The sequence below is a fragment of the Equus caballus genome, chromosome 28 (assembly GCF_041296265.1).
Source record: "Equus caballus isolate H_3958 breed thoroughbred chromosome 28, TB-T2T, whole genome shotgun sequence".
NCBI classification, from domain to species: domain Eukaryota; kingdom Metazoa; phylum Chordata; class Mammalia; order Perissodactyla; family Equidae; genus Equus; species Equus caballus.
The window spans coordinates 40129140-40146062 of NC_091711.1; the positions used below are offsets into that span (position 1 = coordinate 40129140).

Consider the following 16923-nt stretch of genomic DNA (forward strand, 5'->3'; position numbering starts at 1 on the left):
CTGCTCCCCTGCAATCCGCTTATCCAGGCTCAGCAGCCTCACAGCCTCTCCCGCTCTTCCTACGCGGTGTCAGGTCCCCCACCCTCCAGGCCAGCTGCCCCGGGTCGTGATGCTGTCAAGGTCCCTCCCAAAATGCGTCACCTGGAGCAGAGCATCAGTGCCAACGTGGTCTGAGCAGTGACTGGCACCCGGGGCCTCCGCCTCCGCTGGTTTGGCACCACGTTCCCGCAGAGCAGGGTGAGCGTGTGCCAGCCTGTGTCCTCAGCTTGTCCTAGATGTCAACCAAACCCCAGGGCCCCTCATACATCCAGCCAGGCACCCCCGATGCCCTCAGAACGTCCGCGGGCGGCCCTGGGCAGTATCCGTCTGCATTTCACCCGAGGTGCTGGGTTTCCATCCACCCCCATTCAGTCACGTCTTGTTAGTCTCAGCCCTTGCGCCAGCTGCTCCACATCTCGGGGGAGCTGGCTTCTGCCCCTTGATACCTCAGGACCTGCTCCCGGCTCTGTGCCAACTGCGATGGGCAAGCAGCATATCTGTGTCAAGGGGAAACAGGGACCAGGCCCGCAGCTGCAACCAGCTGCACACTCAGCAACGTGCCTTACACACCTGCACGTATTTACTGCACACCTACCCTGTGCCCAGCACTGTCGCAGACAGGTCCGCCCTGCCTTCACGGAACTTCCAACTTACCTCAAAGAGCCTAACAAGACCACCACGTCAGCAGCAATGGCTGACAGTTAAGGGGCTCAGCTGGGTTTGCGAGGCCTCAGTGTACTGGGCACTCATCTTCAAGCCCAGCAACCTCAGCCAGAGAAGGGGCTCGGCCAGTCTGCAGTGTCACAGGCTGTCATGACATGGTGATGGCTGGCTCCCCTGTGACCTTGGGCAGGTCAGCGCCTTCCCCTCTGGGCCTCAGTTTCCTCATCTGTTCGGGGGAGAACAGCTGTGCACACGTGTCTCTGGTTTCCTGGGCCACCCCAAAGCCCCCTGTGAACTGCCCCCTGTGTCATCCCCCACAAACTCCACTGGTCCTCAGGCCTCCCTGACTCCCAGGTGTCGCATCTGTCAGGGGCGCCTGTGCCCTGTCCACACCTGGGTGGAAGGAGGTCCAGGAGGATGGAAGCGTTTTACCAAGAGGCCTTGGCCTTGCCAGACCACCCAGCAAGCTGACAGGAGGGGCCCTGACCCTGGTTCTGGAGGCAGCTCTTCACAGATGGCCCAGCTCACACAGCCCACTCCCCACGCACCCCTCCCCAGCCCCCGGAGCCCAGGACCCACCCCACCCCCCGCCAGGCCCTGGGGGAGCATGTGACCCTCCTGTCCACAGCCAAGGATGACCCGTATTCAGAGTCCATCTCCTAGTCCCACCCCAGGGGTCATCTCTGACTTTCCCAGAATCCTCCAGGCTCTTCAGGGGACTGCCTCCCCCAGCTGAGTCATGCCCTACCCACCTGACCCCTGACCCCTGACCTGACCCCTGAGCCCCCACCTTGTCCCTGCCTCCTCATCTGACTCCTAACTCCCACTTGATCCCTGACCTCCCGCCTGACTCTTGTCCCCTGTCTCCCTACCTGGCCCCTCACCCTCCATGTGGCCCCTGACCGCCAACCTGTCCCCTGCCTCCCCACCTGACCCCTCATTCCCCACCTGGCCCCTGACCTCCCACCTGACTCCTGTCCCCTGCCTCCCCGACCTGGCCCCTGACCCCCCACCTCACCCCTGACCTCCCACCTGACCCCTGACCCCCCCACCTGGCCCCTGCTGGCCTCTTGGCCTTGGCTCCAGCAAACCCCAGGCCCCGCTCACCTGCAGCCCCGGGCACTACTCACCAGTCTCCACTGGACCCGCTCTTGCACCAGTGCCTGCGCACGTGCGGCCGCCTCTGCCTGCATGGCCTCCATTCATTCATTCAATAAACATTTATGGAGCACCTACTATGTACCAGGCGCCGGCTAGGCCTGCCCTCCCGGCTCTGCCTCCTCCAGGGCCCGAGGGGGTGACCGCTTCCCTGCCTTCCAACATCCTTGGGGCTGTCCCAAGGCGGGGCAGCGCATCAGGGGCCCGCCAGGAGAGAACCGCCCACTGGGATGGGCGGCCTGGGCGAGACGACGACAGAGTCGTGGAGCTTACAGCCCGGGCCTGAGCGCCCTTCCTGATAACTCGTCTACTCCTCGGCACGACCTCTCGAGCCATCCTATGATCATTCCCACTTTACAGAGGAGGAAACTGAGGTCTCGCGACTGCTCACAGTGGCTTTGACCCGCCACAGCACCAGGCTCTGGGTCAAGAGATGCTGTGGGGTCCTGTTTCATCTGGACAGCGGTTTAATAAAATTTTTTTAATTAGTTGCCAATATTGAAAACTTGGGAAAGTTTATTTTCAGAAACCTCATCTCTGGAATCCTCTGGAGAACCTGGAACCCCCGGCTGCCCAGGTCTGCAGCCCTGCAGGGTCAGAGCAGGGGGCCCGGGCCTGGGGGACCTCTCTGGCTGGGGTTGCCTTCTGAGCCCTGAGCACTGGAGTCTGCAAGGCGGCGGCAGAGGGAACGCCAGAGTGGGGACAATTGGAACCCCAGCCTGGGTGACGGAGCCCATGAGCCCCCGGGTCTAGGACCCACGGGTGCCACAGACCCCCACCTCCGTCTGACCCCGGTCCTGCCTGGTCCTGTGGCCCCAGGGTTTTTCAGCTCGAGGACACTCTAACAGCATGGGTCTGTCATTTGGGGGGTTCTCTGATCATGAGTCTGGGGCTCAAGAGTTCCATACGCATCTATAACTCCTTGGTCCTAAAACTCTACTGGGTCTCGGTCTCTCTGGGCCACCAATCTACAGGACTTTAAGCGGCCCTGACCGGCCCACAACCCCTCCTGGGCTCTGAGCAGGCCCACTTGGGGGGGCACCCCAAACCAGGGGAGCACCCCTACGACCCCCTCAACCCGCCTGTCCCCTGTGGGGCCCCGGCTCTCCAATGGCTGCTGGGTCAAGTCTGGGTCTCCTGTGGGGGCTGGAGGGTCGCCTCCTCCCAAACACAACTCTGCCAGCCAGCCTGCGCTGAGGTCCCAGGCAAGGCGAGGTGGACGCCAGGAGGCCTGAGGCCTCGGCTGCTAAGGCCACGCCCTGGGGAGAGCTCTTAGGCCCCGAGGGCTCTGGGGATCCAGGGCTCTGGGATGGCCCCTCGCCCCACCACCCCCCCCAACAGACTGCAGGTTGCCTGTACTCTGCTCACCTGGGACTCCTGCCTGCCCTCCCCTGCCTCACCCAGACCCCAGCAGCCAGGGCCCCGCTGAGGAGCCCTCCTAGGACAGCAGCCCCGAACCGAGCCGTCGCACAGGGTCCCCTCCCGGCCCTGGGACTGGCTCCTCTAGAGCAGGTGCTGGGGCCCGCGGGGGCCTGCAGCTGCGGCATCAGAGAACAAGGAGGCTCTGTCTGCGCTGCGGGAGCCCCGGAAACACCCGGGGGAGGACCACCCCAGGACTGCCCGCTGCTCAGAAACCGCGGTCTGGGACGCGTGGCCATCAGGTCGGTGTGGCCAACCCCAGAGACCAGCCCTCCCTCACACTCTCCCGGAGGAGCGGGCCACCTTCCGCTCAAACCCCGGCTCTGCCGCTCTCTGACAGTAGGGCCCTGGCAGGCTGCCACTTCCCTCTGGGCCTCAGTCCCCTCTTCTGTGAAATGGCACGCCCTCAGAGGGGGCACCGTGAACAGCCACAAAGCAGGGCCTGGCACACAGGAGGTGCTCAATAAAGCGAGCTGCTGCCAGCTGGTTATCAGGCCCAGCTCACGGGCGAGGCGGGCCTGGGCACAGCAGGTCCTCATGCCCACTGCCGCAGCAGCCCCAGCGAGGAAGGCATGAGGCCTGGCCCCCGACGGGGTCTTCCTTTCCATCTCGAGGGGCAACACACCCCTCTCTGCCTGGCCCTGGCCCTGCCCCCTCTCATAGGTCCAGACCCCTAAAAGGTCTGCTCCCACCCCCGCCTTCAGCCTGTTCCCAGCCTCGGTTTCTCTCCCATTGCCAAAGCACAATGGCTGTTATAATTAACGGATTATCTCAGTGCGACAGCTGTGGTCCTTTGAAAATTGGGTTGAATAACAAGATCCTGGCGTATGGTAATTTCTTTTCATCTCCTGCTCCCTCTTTCTCTCTCCCTCACTTCGGCCTTGTTATGCATGCAGATGTTTCTCCCCCTCCCCCCTTCCCAAGCACCTTTCTCCTGATGAGGACAGCAAGGCTCTGCTTCCCGCGAGAGACAGGTGGGACTGACCCTCCTGGGCCCTCCTGGGCGCCTAGCACTGGGCAAACGGCCTGGCATGTGTGACTTCTGTCACCTCCCAGGAGGCAGACATAAGTCCCTGCACCTCGGTTTCCCTCCTGTCCCCCAGGCCGCTCCCGCTCGGGCTTCCCCGAGGGCCTGGTCCCGGCCCTCTGTTCTTCCCAAACCTGCTCCCCAGCCCCCCAACATCTTAGCCCTTCCCCAGGCTTGTTAGCAGCCTGGTGCCCAAACCACGGTGTCCCAGCTGCCTCCTGGACCCCTCCCTGGCACCTGAAACTCCACATCCACCACTGGACTCACCCCCCACCGCCCACCCACCCCCCACCTCCGCTTCTCTCCCTGTTCCCTGAGCCCGCGAGAGGCAGCCACAGCTGCCCAGCTCCTCCACACCTGGAAGGCCTCGTGCGCACCCGCCCACGGCTCCTGCTCTCCTTCCCCGCCTCCTCGTCCGAAGCGAGTTTCTCCATCAGCATCCTCACTGGTCTCTCTGCCTCCAGTCTCAGCCCCTTCAGTCCATCCTCCACCCAGCAGAGGATGAGCTTCTAAAACGTACATCTGAGCGGGACGCTCCCCTGCTCAGAGGCCCTCATTGGCTCCCTACTGTTCTGGGAAAATTCCAACAACAGACATCTGAAGCCCGGCCCAGGGGGTCCTGTGGAGCTGGTTCCTGCTAGCCTCTCCTACCCTCCTGCCTCCCCCCACCAGTTAAAACGGTCTGGCTGGGGTCCCTCCTGTGGGTTCCCACAGTCCCCTGGGCTCCTTCCACCACAGCCAGAGTCACACCTGCTGCTTTTGCTCCCGGACTGAGGTCTCCGAGGAAGGGCCCAAACCCTCCTCAGGAGCCCACACCAGGCACCCAGATGCTCACTGAGTACCTGTAACGCCTGAGCGGAAGAGGCCTGCTCTCTCCCTTTTATAGATGAGGAAACTGAGGCTCAGAGAGGTTAACGACTTGCTCCAGATCACACCATTTGTGCAAGACAAAACCAGGATTTGAACCCAGGCCTGAGATTCCAACGTCATTTTTTCCAGTCCCTGGGGAGGGCTGTGGGGTCAACTTCTGCACAGATCTCAGGAACCAGAACCCCCCTCCAGCCTCAGCCGGATGATGAGGAGATGGGGCTCCCGGTCCAGGGCGTCACTGCTCGACCATGGACCAGCCACAGGGCTCCAGGGCCTCAGTCTGCTCATCTGTAAAGTGGGAAGGGCGCCGCTTCACCCCGTCTCACAGGGCGGCCACGGGGCAGAAACTCGGGTCTCGGAGAAAGCCCGCCCTGCTAACAACACCTGCAGGGCTTCCTGCCCTCACCTCCAACCCCACCATGTCGCCCCCGGCAGGCAGTCCTCAGAGCTGGGGGGTTCCTGGGATGGGAGATGCCTCACAGGACAGACACCCCGCTCAGTGAGAGCTGGTGGGAGAAGGAGGGGCTGGGGGCCAGATCATGACCTTGGGCCTCGATGTCCTCACCTGTGAAGTGGGCCCCTGAATGCCCACTTTATGGCGTTGCCATGGGGACAGGTGTGTGAAGGTCCGAGCACGTGCAGGCATCACCAGGGCCCCGAGGTTCTACGGGAACATGATCCTGGAGCGCACCCCAGGGAGAGAGGGAGGAGAAGGGGGCAGGACCAAGCTGGGCCATCTGTTCCTGACTCTCCACCCTCCACACCTGCAGAATAGAGCTCGCAGCCTGACATTAGCCCTTGGGCCCTCTCCCTTTCTAAGCTCATACCCCACAACATCCCTTCACGACCTATGGAGCTGTGGGGATGCCCATCTGCACGTCCTCTGGGCCTTTGCTTATGCTGTTCCTGAGCTGGGGTGCCATTCCCACCTTCCCCGCCCCCTGCGGCCCAGACCTCATAGCCCCTGCTCTGCCCCCATCCTATCCCGATTCTATCCCCATGGAATCCTGGAAGGAGCCTAGAGGCTGTCTCACCCCACTTCACCTCCCCCCATTTTACAGATGGGGAAACTGAGGCACAGACACGGGACAGCAGCTCTCCGGGGATGCACTGGAACCCAGGCTCTCTGACGCTTCCAGCCCTGCAGGCGGCTTTTCTCCTGACTCTGAGCTGTTGTCAGCCCCTGCTTGTCTTCTCTGCACCCCAGCCCTGAGCTGCTGCGGACGGGACCCCCCTCTTCCTCTCTGCTCCCACCCCAGTGCCCAGCCTAGGCCTGGCGCATAGTAGGCACTCAGTAAATGTCTGTTGAATTGAATAGCGCTCAGGGCGGCCAGTCGTCTCTGCTCTGTAAGAGAAGCAAAGAGTTAGTGGAGCTGCTCCCGTGGCGACAGGAGCTGCGGGGCGAGGAGTCCACCTGCCCCAAGGACCCCACGGGCCCTGGGAAGGAGCTGGGGCCGGGGAGCAGGAACGTCGGACTTCACGAGTCCGAATTCCGCCCCAACAGGCAGCATGGCCCTGGCAAGTCACGCCGCCCCTGGGGCCTTGGTGGCCTCATCTGTCCAATGGGACGACACTCCAGTCCTGGGGGCTCTGAGGACTGCTTGTGATGAGCACGTGAGGAGCGTAAACGGTAACTCTGGCTCACAAGCACTGGGCACTCAGTGCCCGACACACAAAGCTGGGAGGGAACTGCGCCCACTCTACAGATGGGGAGACTGAGGCTCGGAGAGGGGGCGTTTGCCTGATGCCCAGCACCCGGGCTGGACCCCAGGCTGTACACACAGTGTCCCTGCAGAGCTGGAGGGAGGTGAGGCATGACGATAACCCAGACAAAGACACTTCCACTCCCCCAGGCAGCCGAGCCCAGGTCCAGGCTGCCGGCGGCTCCCCAGGCCAAGGGCCCAGCAGGAGCCCCGGGCTGTGAAGAGGAAGGTGAGAAGCACGCTCTCCCCTCCCTGTGGGGTGAGCTCTGGTCCACAGCCCTCAGAAGGTTCAAAGCATCCTCAGATCCAAGACAGCAAAGGCCTGGGCAGGCCCCATGTGAGACAGCTCAGCCCTGCCCCACAGCCTCTCCCTTCAGGCCTCAGTTTCCTCATCTGTCAACTGCAGGCTACCCCATGGCCATGACGGCTCAGGTTCCTACGAACAACCTGCAGTTCTATGACCCACCGTCGGGTGGGGAGGCCAGGGGCCCAGGCCAGAGACCTGGGAGGAAGAGAGAAGGAGGCAAGGCAGGCTCGCCCGGGGGCCCCCGGGACAGCCAGGGCAGGCCTCTGGCCCCGGCCTGGAAGGGGCCTAGATGCCAGCCATCACTCGTTCACTCCCTCGCTCACTCCAACAGCCTTTCTTTGAGGCTCTCCTGCTGGCAGCTGAGGACTCACGGCCAAGGGACGCAGCCTGGGGCGGGAGGTCTGGCGGGAAAGACAGCAGACAAGCCCGCACCTCTCCCCTGGCCCGCCCACATCCGGCGCGGCCGTCCTCTGGCTCCCGTGCCCAAGCCAGCTTGCACCACGGGACACCTGCCTTCTGCCTGGACAGGACCTCATCAAGGACAGGGACAGGGACAGGGAGAAGGGTCTCCCTCACCCTGTAAACCCAGGGCCCAGCACAGCACCCAGGGGCAGTCCATAAACGTCGGTGAAAGGGCTGCAGGATGAAGGAGGCGCCACGGGAGCACAGAAAGAGGTCCCTTGCGCAGGGCCGAGAGGCGGGCCCTGGGGGTCGGGGGAGCTCACCGCCCAGCACCGGCTGTGCACCAGGCCTGCACACTACAGCACAATAGCCACGTTATTATGCCCACTTGAAAGATGAGGAAACTGAGGCTGAAAGAGACCGAGAGATGTGGCCCAGCTCCCGCAGGCCCCGCATGCAAGACGGGCTGACGCATGAGACCTCCCGCACAGGAGCGATGTCTGCAGCCTGGGGCTCCCCAAAGGCCGAGCACCAGCGAGAGGTCAGTGTCCCATCTTCTCATGAAGGCCTCAAAACAGGCTGAGGGGCAGACAGACCCCACCCGACAGGCAGGGAAACTGAGGCTCTAAGAGGCAATGCGGGATCCCCCAACCCCAGGCCCAACGAACACGCTGCAGGCCCTTCCCGTCAGTGCCTCGGTGGGACCCTGCTGCTCGCTGGCGGGGAGTCCCACCTGCACCCACTCTGAGATCCACGGGCAAGCGGTGTAGACCTGAGCTCAGGCCTGCCTCTGCCCTGCTGGCTGGGTGACCTGGGCAGTGACCAGCCCTCTCTGAGCCTCAGCGTCCCCAACACCCATCTCCTGGGTCCCTTGCAGCTGCTGCAAGGAGCAAAGGGGTAGACCAATGAGAGTCCAGCCTGTACAACTGTCAAGTGCTGTCCACATTCAAGGGGAATGAAGGGGAAAGTTACTGCTCACTTTCCTTGGCCTTCCTCAACCACTGCTGCGCTCTCCTTTCTAAAAAGGCTCTCACAGTTTTTTTCGGAGGCTCCCACTGTGCCTGCCCCTGTGTTAAGGGCTATTCACAGATTTCATCCTCAGGATTCTAGGAACTTGGCACTATTTTTATGCTCATTCTGCAGATGATGAAATTGAGGCTCAGAGAGGTGAAGTTACTTGCTCAAGATCACACAGCAAGAAATGAGAGCGCTTAGCCACGACGCTATCTATCTGCCCCTGAGTGTTTGCGTATCAGCCCTCTGTGGCCGCGAGAGTCCTCTGGTTCGTTAACGCCCAGCGCCCCCTGGTTTATCTGACTTCCAAAATGTATGCAATATTCATATGCTCAGCAGCAGCAGCGCACGCACCCCTCTCCGAAGGCTTCAGGAGCCCCATTAATCACTCAGACACACCTGCATATTCATTAACTTCCGAAGTAATACAGGGCCCCTTATTACTTCGGGCCTGCTGCCTGCATTAAAGACACTTCAACTTCATTCATTATTAAACGCCCCTGATAAAAGATCACATCCCTCCTTCACAGAGGGGGGCGGTACCCAGGCCGCCAAGCCAGCAGATCTGCTCCCAGCACCAGCTGCTGTGTGACCTTGAGCCAGGCCCTCACCCTCTCTGGGCCTCCTGGTAAAATCAGGCAAAGGACAGTCTCTAAGCATGCCCTGGGCTCCATCAAAGTCGACCCCGTCCCATCCTTCTGCAGACTCCATTGTCTCTTCCCTGCTCTTACGAGTCTCTCCTGGACTCACGTGACCCTCTGTTCTCCATGAGACAGCTGCCCGTCCTCTCTGCGGTTTCCTTGACCCTCCGCCACCACCAGCCTCCACTCGCGCCTGGGCCTGGGCTTTGCGGCCAGTGGGTCCCGGGTCCTGGCACCGGCCCCTCATCTCGAGGGCAGCATCCACCCCTGAGTTAAGCTGGCTCGGCAGACCGCCACGTGTCCCAAATCAGAGAAGCCAATGCCCCACAGCCAGCAAGGGTGGACTTCAGCTGCCACACAACAACAGCGGTGACAATGACAAAGATAATAGTGGCACCCAGCACTGCCTGAGCACGAACCACGCCCCAAGCCTGTGCTAAGTCGCGTAGTGCCCCATTCTTCTTAGAAAACCTCCACATTACAGATGGGGAAACCGAGGCCAGTGAGGTCCGGGCCACCCCCCAGGAGATGCTGGCACTGTCTGTAACAGGGTCTCTCCCGTTTGGGGTCCTGAGCTTCTCACCATCACACACGCCATCACACGCGCCACCCCGAGGTGGGACACGCGGCCTCCATCTTGCCCCAGCTCCGTCCCCCCCTGCCCAGCTCCTCGGTATGCGGATCCTGCTTCATGGAGCTGCGGACGACACAGAATGGAGTCCCGTGCCGGGGCAGACGCCCTCATCAATCTCCATTATGCCCGCGCTGAGCAGAGCCCGTGATGAAGCAGAGGAAGCCACCGCCAGCGACGCCTCTGATGGCTCTACCCGGCCTTCCACCTCCGCCCCACGCGCCTCTGTGCAGGTTGAGCCACCGCCTCCTACAAACGCAGGCCTGAGGCTTCCTCCCCGAGCCGCTGGCTGTGTGACTGTGGGCCCATCACCAAACCTCTCTGTGCCTCCGTCCCATCCTCTGAATCACACCTGACTCCGCCCGCCCCCTCGTCCCTCATCTCCAATCCAGCCGGAGGCCTGTCCAGGCCACACGCCTGTGTGCGTCCAAGCCACCGATGGCTCCTGACTGGACGGCAACAACTGCCTGCCAGCGTCTCCCGGCCTCCCCTGGTTCCTCCTGCCCTGTGTTCAGCAGCCAGCCTCTCAAAATGCCGTCTACCGTGGACCCAAGGAGGGCCCCTCCCCCAAAGCCTTTCCAGAAGCTTCCCAGGCTCCCAGGCTGAAGCCAAAAGTCGTCCTGAAGGTCAAGGCCCCACGAGGCCTGCCCGGCTCCCCATCGAGACCCCCCTCCTGCAGCGCCCCCCTCTCCCGCGGTGGCTCCCTGCTCTCATCTGACCCTGTCGTGGCAGCTGTCCCTTCGGCACCATCGGGGCAGCCCGGCCAGCAGTGCGCTCTTGGCTGCGCTCGGCCCCCCCGCACCGTCAGCAGCAGCCCTGTGGCCAGAACGAAGACCTCTGTCAGGTCAGGACAGCAAACCCGCGGGGCTGTGGCCACTGCCAACAGGGAAGCTGGCGGACCACAACGAGGACCTCGCCATGTGTCGTCCGCGTGCAGACACAGCCCCCCTTAACAGGACGACAAAGGACAGGGCGTCAGACCCACTCCTCAAATGAGGACGCTGAGGCTCAGAAAGACAGCGTGGCGTTGAAGGTCACCACTGGTACAGAGTGGTGGGACCCCAGCCGTGTTGTCTGCGCCCGAGCACGGAGTGCCAACTCTCACGACACGCCAGACCCTGACGAGCATGTGACATGAACTGACTCAGTGCCCCCTCCCCAGGGCCCAGCGAGGCGAACACTGTTACCACACCCATCTGAGAGACAGATGAGGACCCGAGGCCCAGGGTGATGCAGCCAGTTGCCTGAGGGCACACAGCTAAGAAGTGGGAGAGCCTGAGACTCACCCAGTTGCAGCCCTGGAGCGTCCGGCCCTCCAGCTCTGCTCCCATCTCCTTCCCAGCCCTGGCTGCCAGGATGCTCCAGGAGGGGCGACCCCTTGCTGGCTCCCTCATCATCCCAGCTCTGCGGCAGCAAGGACTTGAGGCAGGCCCTCCCGGCTCTGGGCCCTGGCGTCCCCATCCGCAAGGGGGTGGACGAGACAACCCGTCAGCGGTGGCACATCATCCACACGCCTGTGGGCCTACTACGCACCAGGCCCTGAGCTGGCAAAACTGGTCTCTGGCCTGCAGGGGACCCCCAAGGGGTGGGGGAGCTGGCGCGGGAAGGGGCAGGGAGCCCGCTCAGGGTTCGGGGACACGCAGGGTGCCAGCCCCTGACGGCTGCCACCAAGAGCACCCCAAAGCCAAGAGGGCAGAGGAGAGGCCCAGGCTGCGGCTGACCCCCAGACGCCGGAGCTGAGATTCCCGTGAGGGCTCCGCGCCTCTGAGGACCTGCCACCCCCCGAGGGGCTGGGGATCCCCGGAGGCTGCACCCTGCCAAGCAGACCCCCCATAGCCAACAAGCCCCCACTGTGTGCCCGGCCGGGGTTCCCGGCACAGAGTAGGAAAGGCCAGATGAGCGAGGAATTCGAGGAGCAGCAGGAGACCCGGGCACAAGCGCTGGACACACTGGATTCTAAGGAAACCCTCCTGGAAATCATTTTGTAAAATATATAACCAGCCTCAAATTTCCTTTACAGAAAAATCTGAATTTTACAGATGAGGTTGCTCAAAGTGAGGGAATCCTCCTGGCTTTCCAGGGGCTTCCTCATCGCTGAGGGTGGGGACCACAGCCCGGTCCCCTCTGTCCCAGCCCCCCAACACGGGAGCTCAGCAAATTCTGGCCAACCCAACTCCGCCAGCGAGCTCATTTCCAGCCACGGCTTCCAAGCCACCGTGCCAGGACCCCCCTGCACCCTCAGACCCTCACGGTTAGTTTAGAGAAAGTCAGGGCTGGCAGCTCCCTTAGCACATCTGGTCCCTGTCACATAACAGGTGAGGAAACCGAGGCCAGAGAGGGCAAGAGCCTTGCCCAAGGCCTCACAGCCACGGTCCAGTTCCTTCCAGGCAGCCCCTTCCTGCCCCAGCCCCTCAGATGCTGCTGCTCCCCGGGCTCTGTCCTGGACCTGCCAGCAGCTGCCCCTTCCGGGTGGCCTCCTGCCCGCCCGCGGCTGCCCAGATCCTGGCCTTTGCCTGCTGGCCTGACGCCTCCACAGACGCCCTCGACGCCCCAGGCTCCGCTGGTCCAGGTCATCTTCCCCCCAAGCCCCCTCGTGCCCACACATCTCCTCTTGGTCAAGGTCACACCACGCGCCAGCTTGCTCAGGCCACGGATGCCAGCTTCATCCTCAACTCCTCCCCTTCCCGCCGGAAGACAGCGATGAGACCAACCACCAAGCCTGCCACACTGTCCTCAAAACGTCTCCTGTGTCCGTCCTCTGCTCCCCATCTCACCGGGACAGGCCCCGCCACCCCCCCCCCCCCCCCCCCCCCCCGCCTGGCTGCCTGCCGCGGCCTCCGTCTCCTGCAGGCCCTCCACAGGCGGCCAGAAGCAGCCTTCCAGAGGGCAGCTCGGAGCCGCCTCTCCCGCTCCCCGCAGCCCCAGGACAGAGGCCGAGCTCCTACTGGCGTCCGAAGCTCCCGTGAGGTGGGCCTCTCCTTCTCCACCTCCAGCCCCAGCCACATGGCCCTCCCCACGTTCCCTACCCCCCAGCAGCACAAGCCCCTCCCTCTCCCCACCACTGACCACCAACACTGTGAACCGCTACGCTTCAGCTCAGCTCGGGCTTCACCTCCTCCAGGAAGCCTGCCTTGAACCCTAGGTCTGGCTTCACCACCCCACAGCGCCCCGTGCCCACCAGCTCCAAGTGGCATCCCCCTAAACAGGCATCATCCCCCTCCTGATGCCAAGACAGCATCCTGTGCCCTCTGGGCCCCCAGGGCCAGCAGGAGGCCTGGCACAGAGGAGATGCCTGGGGTGTGGGGATGGAAAAAGCAAAAGAGCCACACAGCCCCCAGGCATAGAATTCCCAGCTGGCCTCTGTCCCCACCTCCCCACATGCTGAGTGGACTCATTATTACCACTGGTGAAAACATGGCCTCCCAGCTCCTTATCATTATTAATGTGACCATTAGGGCCTCAACCAGTGCCATGGCTCCCACGCTGGCCTCAGCCGGCGGGCGGCAGTGCAGTCAGCCAGATGTAGAGGAAGAGGGAAAGGGAGGGAAGATGGATAGCGCCCCTACGGGGAGCCCTGCCCGAGCCGGGGCCTGACAGAGCTGACCTGGTAGGAGCCCCGGTGCCCCTTATCTGGGCACATGAGGCCCCTGCTTACAGATGAGGAGACCGAGGCTCCAAGGGCAAGCGGGTGACCTGGGGTCTCACGGCTGGTGGGGGCCAAGTCAGGGATCTGAACTGGACTCCTGTGCACTTCTCCTTGCACCAGACCCGGGGGCTTTCAAAGCAGAAGGAGGGGAACAAGTGCTTGCTGAGCATCTGGGCATTTTACAGGAGTCCTGGGAGGCCGCAGGCACGGAGGAAAGCGCACGACTGGGATTGAGACCCTTGCTCTGTACCCCTCCCAGCTGTGTGGCCTCAGGCAGGCCGAACAGCTTCTCTGAGCCGATTGTTCCTGTGTCCCTGAGGCTGCGCAGCTGCCCTACAGGCTGCTGTGAGTGTCACAGGAGGTGGTAATGACCACAGCCAATGACCCGGAGCACCTCCCAGCCGGGCTGGAGGCCAGTGATCTCACCTCTTCCTCACAAGGACCTCACAAGAGGTGGTCCCAACAAGTGTCCCCATTTTACAGGCGACGAAATGGAGGCCGGGGTCAGAGGACTTACCCAAAGCTACGCAGCTGGAAGGGTGGAGCCCTCCGACACCCCTCCTATAATGAGGACACCGTCAGAACAAACCACTCCCACTGTGCACACACACGTGCACACGCCTGCACACGCATGCACACGTGCCCACCGCACGCCCGGCACAGGGCCTCCTCGGTCCCTCCCTTCCCTGGGCCCCTCCCTCGACCCCTCCTCTACCACCACCGGCCTCCCATCCCTCCAGCTCCGGCCCCAGAGCAGCACCTCTGAGAACTCCCCTCCCCGCTCCTCAGCTCTCCCGGCTCTGGGCTCCGTCCTCCATCCCCCACACTCGTGTTTAAACGCCAGGCGAGCCCCCTGCCACGGGAGAACGCACAGTCCAGACTCCTCCTCCTGGGCTGGAGGGAGCTCCTGCTCTCTCCCTCCTCCCTAGACTCCTGGGTCCTCCGTCCCCACTCCCAGGCCCGAGCACGCCACCCTCTCACCCTCTCTGAACCCATGGGTCTTTTCACACCTCTTGGCCTTTTCCCTTGAAACTCCCACGACCTGGTATGCCCTCCTGCCCTACCCCCCACCTCGCGAATGCTACTCCTCAGCAGAATGCCAAGCCGCCTCCTACAGGAAGCCCTCCAGCCCACCTGGGCATCAGTCACCCTAGCCTACCTTCCTCCTTGGCTGTGGGGTCCCTGATGGCACAGACCGTACTCATTCACCCCCAGACTCCAGGGCCTTGCACAACACTTGGCCCACACCAGACGCTCCAGAACTGTCTGCTGAATACACACACTTCTTCCATCCCCTGCCTTCCCAGGGCTCCTGGAGGCAGAGGGAACAAGCTCATTAGCCAACAATGACCAACGACCACCGACCACGTGTATCTGCCCCCTCCCCCCGCCTCCATCAGCCTCCAGCCGCAGCCCTGAACTACGAGGCAGCCATCACCTGCCTCCCTGTCTGCTGACTCCCGTTGGGGGGAATAAAACCCACAGCCTCCCCTGCTCCATCTCTCCCCTCTCCTCCCTCCCGCAGCGCCCGGCTTCTCGGTGAATGAAAGAATGAAGGGCCTGCGGACACCTGCCTACAAGCCTGGCCTGCGCCACCAGCTGATGGAACCCTTACTAACCCTGGGGAGAGGGGCACAAGCAACACTGGCCCCAAGGCACGGATGAGGGCACCGAGGCGCTGAGGGGCCCAGACTGCCCAAGGCCCCGCCCCACCCCACCCCCCGCCTAGGGCCAAGCCCTCCGTGGCCCAGGCCCATCCAGAGATCCCTGGGAAACGGGCAAGGGCAGCAGGGGTGGCAGGGAGAAGATCAGAAAGCTGGGGGGCGGGGGGTTGACCCTCCCTGGTCTGCAGCCTCAACCCCCCAGGGTGTCCCCCAACTGGAACCACCCCATTCATAGAAGCTGACCCTCCTCTCATGTGTCCCCGTCCCACCAGGGCTCAGGCCCCTCTCCCCCCACTTCTAACCCACCCCCCTGGGGCCAATCTGACTTCACCATCTGTCCAGAGGCAGACTCTGCAGTATGCTGACGGCCACCCCCACTGCCGCAGGCCTGGGGACCACAGCAGGGCAGCCGCCTCCCCCAGCCCCAGAGGGCCCTGTGCCCAGGGAGCCCCTCAGCCTCCTGATGGGCCAGCGCTGCGTGGACAGGGCTAGGACAAGGGCAGGCCCGAGGTCTCAGGGCCTCTTAGCGGGCGCCTGGTGACAAATCCCCCCAAATGGCCCAGAATCTCAGCCCATCAGAACCAGCAGAGGGTACAAGACATTAGACAGATGGGAGACCAAGGCCTGCCGAGGGGCGGTGACTCCCGACCCTCGCTGTGCCAGCCCACCCAGCACAGCCCCTCCGCCCTGGGGCAGGAGCCCACCCCACTCCTCCCAGATCCCCAGCACCCAGCCCGGAGCCGGAGCCCAAAACTTCCCCGGATCAAACAAACGAGTGAGTGAGTGAGCGAGCGCTGGGTTCAGACGCCTGCTTCCGCCTGGGCCTCTGTTTCCCCACCTGCCTTCTTTGCAGGAGGATCAAAAGGCGCAACTCAAAGAACGGCACTGAGACCTTAACTCTCACACACCTGGAAGGGACTTTTAATTCCAAAGGAGATGAAGTTCGCATCTCCTTCCGTTAACACCATCGCTGGAGCCCTGGGGCAGGTGCGGCCGCAGTGATGAGGACAGACGGGCACGGCCCCCCGAGGAAGCCCGCGCGGCCGAGGGAGGAGGGCAGGAGGCCAGCAATCGCAAGCGGGACGTGGGGAGCCGCGGGGCTGCAGGGCCAGGTGGCCTCCGCTGGGTGGGGGGCCCAGGACGGGCTCCTGGAAGAGAGGTCACCCAGCCCTCAGGCCATGGGACACAAAGGACCCAAAGAGCCAGGCCAGCTAGCAAAGAGGGCACGCCACCCCCACAAGCCAACGTCACGTCAGATGAGCAGCGTCACGAGGGGGAGACAGCCCTGTGAGGTACGAACACTAGTGTCCCCATTTTACAGAAGAGGAAATTGAGGCCCAGAGAGCTGAGGCAACATGCCTCAGGCCCCACAGCCTTCAGGCAGCAAAGCTGGTGGCCTCTGGGCCTCGTGCCCCTTCTGAGGCCCCTGGGGAGGCCGGAGACAGTTTCTGGAACATTCAGCCTCTGAACTAAGGGCCAAGCTGCTCTGATGGCACCCAGGTCAGCCGCTCCCAGACTCAGCAAGGACAGCCACAGCCGCAAGAGGCTGGTGCCATGCACACGGGGGCCCTCAGGACACACGGCAAACAAACCCATATGTGGGAGCGAGGGGCTGCTGCCCGGGGAGGGGCGGGGCCCCCACAGCCCTCCTTTCAACGTGTGCAAAGGAAGAGCAGAAACTTCTGCTTGCTTAACATCACGAATGTCAAGAAGCTCGTAAAAAACGTTATTGCTCCTCA

General features: G+C 62.9%; 1 protein-coding gene across 5 annotated transcripts in view; it reads right to left on the minus strand.

Annotated features, from left to right (window-relative positions):
- Positions 1-16923, minus strand: part of ELFN2 (extracellular leucine rich repeat and fibronectin type III domain containing 2) — a 50688-nt gene that overhangs the window by 9289 nt on the left and 24476 nt on the right. Inside the window, exon 3 of one of the 5 annotated variants that reach the window (XM_070253594.1) lies at positions 1833-6521. The exons of the other annotated variants lie outside the window; for them this stretch is intronic. The gene's annotated coding sequence lies outside the window, so the exon portion shown is untranslated. The remainder of the gene's footprint in view (positions 1-1832; positions 6522-16923) is intronic. 5 annotated transcript variants of the gene reach the window in all.